Raw genomic sequence first — 6,930 nt, 5'->3', positions numbered from 1 at the left:
TTATATTTTATAATACTAATAATATAATGTATTTTATGTATTTTATGAAATAGACAAGAGCATTTAAATAATTGATTAATATAATACTATTGAAAGAATTTAAACAATTACTAACACTTAAAAGTACTTTATATTTTATAATACTAATAATATAAAATTATCTGTGTATTTTATGAAATAGACAAGAGCATTTAAATAATTGATTAATATAATACTATTGAAAGAATTTAAACAATTACTAACACTTCTATCAATTAAAAGTACTGATTCATTATCACATTAATAATACATCAATGTATTTTTGTTGTGACTCATTGCTGGCATATCGCCATCTTATCCGTTCTATTTCATACACACACACATACAAACAAACACACACATACATTCGCCAATATAATTTTATCAATAAACATATTGAAACATCTCTATCAAAATTTTAATTTTAACATACTTAGATCAGACATAACGTACTTATTTTTATTATAAATTATAATATTATGATTGGCCGGTTATATAATTTCTCTTTTGTACACGTACTTCTTATTAATTTTTGATGCGAATTATGGAACATTCCTTAAAGAAAGCTGACAGGAAATGGGGGATTGTGAAAATAGAAAAAAATGACTCGGCAGTTATTGCAGTCCGAGTTGCAATTTGCAGCCAGAGTATGTGAATAAATTTTCTTGACATTTCAAGCAATCCTCTCGTTGGTTTTCTTTTTTATTTATATGGGATTCAGTTCTCTTTCCATTCGCCTGAAAGACATACATAGATAGAGTGTCGTATATATCGTGAGTTTTCTCTCAACGATTTTAGATTTCTTGGCAAACTTGGAGTAAGCGTTTCCTTCTAGATAAGACCTAACTAGTCAGACCGTAACTATTTACACGGTAATTTTAATGATTTTTTAAAATTTGTACTTGTAAATTTTTAAATAAAATTCTGTGGAAGTAAAATTTACTCTTATCGACATTATTTATTTATTTTGATAACTTGTTAAAATATGTTTGTAACAAGAAAAATTATACCAATGCTGTTATTTTAATAAGAGAGAGAGAGGGGAAGGGGGAGAGAGAGAAGTGAAAGGTAGAATAAGAAAAAAAGATAATTTTTCTTATACATACATATATTTATGTTTTAATAAGTTAACTTATTTGCTGAAACTCTCTTTAATTTTCAATGCGCGTATATTGATATTTTAGCACTGAAATAATCATTTTCTATCATTTTTTATGCTAAAAGGAAAGCTTATGCGTACCTGAAATACATCTTATATATCGAGAGGAGCATTCTTAATACTTTGCCTTTAGTCCTTCTTTTTTATATTTTCCTTTGTCAGGATTGCCCTGGATCTCTCGCAAATCTTGCGCGTATGTGGACTCCATATGTGGAGACTGTATCAAGATGTTGGCAGAGCGTATATGTGTTCGTGCAAATTCGATATCAGATTCGCTCTCCGAGTTTGAGGTAAGATTTATGAGCGCCGCGAGGCCGTTTTGTTAGCGCCGTAGTTAGGATCGGTCGCGGCTTCCAGCCGTACAAATGATAATTAATGAAGAATATCAGACTCGCGAAGGGATGAATGTGGTCGTTCAGCGAGGATCGGGGGAGATGACGCGATGTATAACAGACTTGCGGAATTCAGAAGTTTGATGCGGCCGAGCTTTTTGAATGCGCGTTTCGCTTCACTCAAAGAGCGGAATCTGTTATACTATTCAGCTTTTATCCTTATTGTTAGTCCGTTTGTAGGGTGTACATATATAATGTTTTGCATCAACAAGACGTTGATTGGTTCACGTGTTCAGACTATGAAATAAAATAAAAAAATTGGCAAAGATATAAATATAAAATATATATAGGATTTTATTGGTTTAATTTTATTTAAATCTTGTTTTAACAAGAATTCAATTTATTCAATAAGAATATTTATTTTATATGATGAGAAAATATGGATATAATAAATGTTTCCGAAACGCAACACACGAATCTCAAAACGCCTTTACTCAAATTAGCAAAAACTGGCATTGTATTTAAATAAAATTAATTAAAAAATAAATAAGAAAGAATGTAACACTGTAGTGAATGAATAAACCCTATTTTTATTCAAAGTAAGGTTTGTGCGTGTCATACTCTTAGTTTGACAGATATAATGTAACAGGTTATTTGGATACTTTAGTGGAGCGCTTACGAACTCTTCAATAATTCTGTCGCGAGTCGAAAAGGTTCGTTTCGTCTCTATTATTTTCTTAAAACCACACGAGCTCGTTCGTCGCGAATATCATCGTCGTTCCTGCACCGCGAAACTTGTAATTGCAGGAACACTTGAGGCACGGCATAGTCATTATAGTCTGCGGCGCACGTTGCTCACGACTTAATGTCCACGCGCGCTCACACACGCGCTTCCATCGGCGCGTCATTAATTCAAGAGGATATGTATGCGAAATATGAATCTCACGAAGGACGCATGCCGCGTTAAATCTGCCTTTTTCCTGCGCTCTCGCCCGAGAGAACTTCATTAATTATTTTTAACTGCGCCATTTCGCCGCTGTCGTACGTAATGCCGTGTAATAATCCTTCGCAACTGCGGCAGTGCAGCTAGGATATGTTACGAGGTGGCTAAATACGCCGAGATGTGTTTCATCTTATATTTTTTTTAATGGAGGAAATTTTGTTTCCTCTTTGAGACTTGTGAGAATTTTTAATAAGTCACAATATGCACAGTCACATATTTTCGTAAATTTATTTTGATTATTTATTTAATTAAAATTAATTCTTATAGAATATAAAACAATTTATGATATATGCGACATTTAAATTTAAATATTATTAGCGCACTTTTTTTTTAAATTGACAATGTTATTTATTATTATAATTAATGTGTGTGACTTATAAGTATATGACTTGTAATTTATGTATTGATTTAAACAAGATTTTTAAATGAGGTTTTTACTTTTTGCTTCTTTCCGTGATTTCTATATCAAAAATTTTCAGCTTTTTATATTTTTTATGTACGCAAATAAATAAAAGAGAAAGAAGTTTTTGACAATTAAATCATCGAATAGAAAAATTGAAATACATTTGTGAGTAGAAATTATCAATATGTACAAATATTTATGAAATAAATTGTTAGAATGTAAGAAGTGTTTGATAACTTTGTCATATTCGCATGTATAGTACTTGGGCTGATACGAAAATAAGAAGAAGTAGGTATGTTGAAGGAGCGAAAAGTACTGAAAACATTTCAAGTGTGCTCGAAAGTGGTTTGCTTGGGAAGTGGAAAGCTTTGACCGAAGAAAATATCTTGTGCCATTTGTATGGCAGCAAGGGGAACACGAAAATCTTTGAAGAGTATAAATAGGTTTATAATGGTGTAGAGTTGTAAATTTTATAAATTTTTAAAAAACTGCACATGGATATCGAAAGATGCATATATACTTGTCATGTCACATACGGTCAGGATACTAACATATGGTAATTATTTATATTGTGTATATATATTGTAGAGTATTTTATATTGTAAAATATATATTGTTTTTATGAATCTAGTTTTTTTCTAGATTTATATCTAGATTTTAAAAAAAGCTATTGCAATATACGTACACACACATATGAGTAAGTTATATAGTATTATTGTTTCGAAATATCCTGAGTTCTGATGGTGCGGGAATTGTTATTGCACTCGTGATGATATTTCGCACGCCACAACAATCGTTTTCCAATCGCCGGGAGGCTGCGATTTCCGCGCTTTTTAATTTTTTCGAGAACCGAATCGAAATCTCTGCTGCGTGAGCGCGTTTAGAAGCCCTCGATTTATAGGAGGAGACAGGAGAGAGGCCATGCATCCAGCTAAAATCTGCTGACTCGCCGTAAATAACGCTATCGGGTCGCTCTCGCCTCGATTACTTTTTTCGTCGTAAAGCAAACCGAGTCCGCGCGATGAGTAACAATGCTCCCTCCCCTCTCCGCCTCACCCCCTCCCGACGCTCGGACATTTATTTTGCGCAAGATGGGACGTTTTTGAGGTAATTTTCCAAGGATAATGACGTTACTCGCACGTACGAAACAACCTTGCGTGGCGGATAGCATTATTAACGCGACACGTTGTGGTAACAAGCGCCTGCAACAACCCTTTTAACGTTCGCTTCGCCAAACGAGCGTTACGCGCGCCGCACAAAACGATTCCGTGCGTTTGTTGTTTCCTAAAACCTTTCGGTATGCATTATACAGGGAATCGCACTCGACACGGTACTTCACACGTGTCGCACGCAAATACGCTCGTAGTTACACGTGTTTGTCGAATAAGTTATTTAATTGCGCTATTCGCCATGGACACGCGCCGCGATTATCATACATTTTATGCTCTCATCAAGCGTTTGCCGCGTCATCGCAGCCCATATAATGATAAATTTCTGGCAATAAACATTTTTATCTTGGTTCTAAACTCGGATTATATGGAGATATTAAATTGTTGTGATTGAAAATTTTAGACTTTTTCAACAAGACAGTGTGATTCATTCGAAATTATTCGTTAATTTAAAATTGGAATAATGAATAGAAAAGAACAAACGCAAAATGAACGTCAGATTGATCAATAGACGGCTAAATTAATTTCAAAATTAATAAATTTTACTTTAACAGAAGATCTTCATTTTAGATCTGATTACAAAAATATATAATGTATAAAATTGTGAAGTTTTGTTTGTTATTTTAATTGGAAAAGCTTTAGTATATAAATAATTTTAGCTATTTTTTATATAATAAACTATAAATGATACACATTATTTTATATTACTTTAATGAACATCATTAACTACTTTTAATGAGCATTATTAATTTTCGCAAAATATTAAATTATATAATGATATGTTTGAAAAGATGAAAATGTGTGTGGTGATTAAAAGTTAATATATTTATCTCTATCTTCCGGCATGAACATTAAATCTCATCTTTGTCATCTTTATCGGCGCAAAGAAAGCTCCTTATCGCCGATGTTCCACACAATTAATTAAATCAATCGCACTTTTTTACGAATCACTCCTTATTTTTTGGTCGGTCGGCGTCATTTCGATTGGCTGATGGCAATCGAGATCGATAAGGAACGCCGACAATGGCAGTCTGCTTTTTCACGCATTTGCTCTACCATTTTTCGACTCGACGGCGATGGTCCCCGTTTTCTTGTCGCCGGATGTCATTAATTAAGTCGTTCATTTATCCGCTGTGGAAGCAAGATGGATCGACGATACTTTGTTCGTAAATCCCGGATGTGCGGTCTTGTATCGAGTGCCTTCGTCATAAATTTAACACTGCCCGAGAATTCGAGAAACGCTACGAGTGCTAAAGATTAATGATCGATAGAGGGGTTCGCAGCAGCACCTACGGAACCCTCATTTCTACGCGGTCACAGTCCAAGAATTGATCTAATCTTTGTTCTTAAATTATACTCAGAGCCTCGAAGAAATATCACCGCCGTTTATCGTTGCGGTGTCGCTTTGGGAAATTATTTAAGTTACCGCAATCGTCTTTCCCTTATCTTTCTTATAGAATGATTTGCCACCCCGAATTTGATTCCTATAGGATAATAACAAAACACAGATGATCGGTTTCTTTTATTATTTTTTTGCCCTTCTGCTCGTCTAATATCGCGAAGCGTTGCATCTATTGCTGAATAAATGACAATGAAAAATGCTCTGTCCTTGTAAGTAGACTTTTAAATCTAAAGATATACAGCATTTTTAATAAATTTCTATCAATTATAAATGTTTATCTAATTGTATATATTGCATTTTTGTATTATCTTTTTTATTTATACAGCAAATATAAATTTTCAGAAAAGATAATTAAAATATATTATCTTTGCAAATTAAAAAGTTAAATAGGCAAATAAATTAATAAGCAAATAAATTCACAAATAAATAAATTTAATTTGATTTAATCATGTTTAAAATCTATATTTAAGAATTAAATTCATGATAAATAATATAATCTGCAATCAAATCTTTTCTAAAAAATATATCTGTTTTTTAGATTCATTAATTGTGTGTTATATAATTGAGATATGTACAGTTTGTGCACATACATAGGAAATTCAATCAAAGTCTAGCACGATCAGTATTGCATCGAGAATACAGCACGTTGCTGCAGTTCCTTTCTGAAATTGATTCTATTCCTGATCTAATTCTCCTATTTCTCTCTGTGCCTTCTATTTCCAGGGATGCATCGTGAAATTAACGTATTCATCTGTGCACTCTCTCACCGTCGTTACTCATTTGCCTTCCCCGCGGGCTAATTTATCATTCTGCGCTTGCACAATCGCGATCGATAAAACATACCGATAAAGAGACCGGCAGAGCGGCCAGCGCGTTTTCTTCACATCGCTTATCGTGTTTCGTGCTCGTTCGGCATTATGCAGACGCGCGCTCTCATTTTGCAACCCGAATAAAATTAATGCTCGCGCGTCGCTTGGCCAGTAAGTCGTAAATATCATTTCCTTCTCTCGTCCCGCGCAACATGGAGATCCGGAAATTGCAAGAGACTCTGATCCATTAGAGACCATAAAATGTTTTCCGTGCGCGCTACCTTTCCATCGAGTTACGTTATGTTAGAGAATTAAATATCAACGCAATGTACTTTTTTCTCTAATTATGTTCTGGTATGCGTGAAATGTCTCAGTTGCTTGAAAAATGTGAAATTATAATAATAATAGACACAAACAAAGAATTTTTATTTTCTTTATTTTGAAATTTCTAATTTTAATTGGATTTGCTCTCTCTGTGATATGAATCGTCTATATTTACTACATTAAGTGTAATACGTTCAATTAATCTAATTTGCCTTATTGACTAGAGATGCGCAAATTCAATATCTAATATACATTTACTATATGTGTATGTGTATGTGTATATATATTTGGAATATATCTTATATATATAT

The 6,930-nt window shown here is 33.4% G+C and overlaps 1 protein-coding gene across 1 annotated transcript in view; it reads left to right on the top strand.

The window, feature by feature from the left end:
* LOC115236501 overlaps nt 1–6,930 on the top strand; it is a 174,156-nt gene that overhangs the window by 25,694 nt on the left and 141,532 nt on the right. The window lies entirely within an intron of this gene.

Source organism: Formica exsecta, unplaced genomic scaffold, assembly GCF_003651465.1.
Source record: "Formica exsecta isolate Colony F162 unplaced genomic scaffold, ASM365146v1 scaffold253, whole genome shotgun sequence".
Lineage (NCBI taxonomy): Eukaryota > Metazoa > Arthropoda > Insecta > Hymenoptera > Formicidae > Formica > Formica exsecta.
The sequence above is the reverse complement of the archived record's forward strand: the minus strand, read 5'-3'. Positions and strand labels throughout refer to the sequence as shown.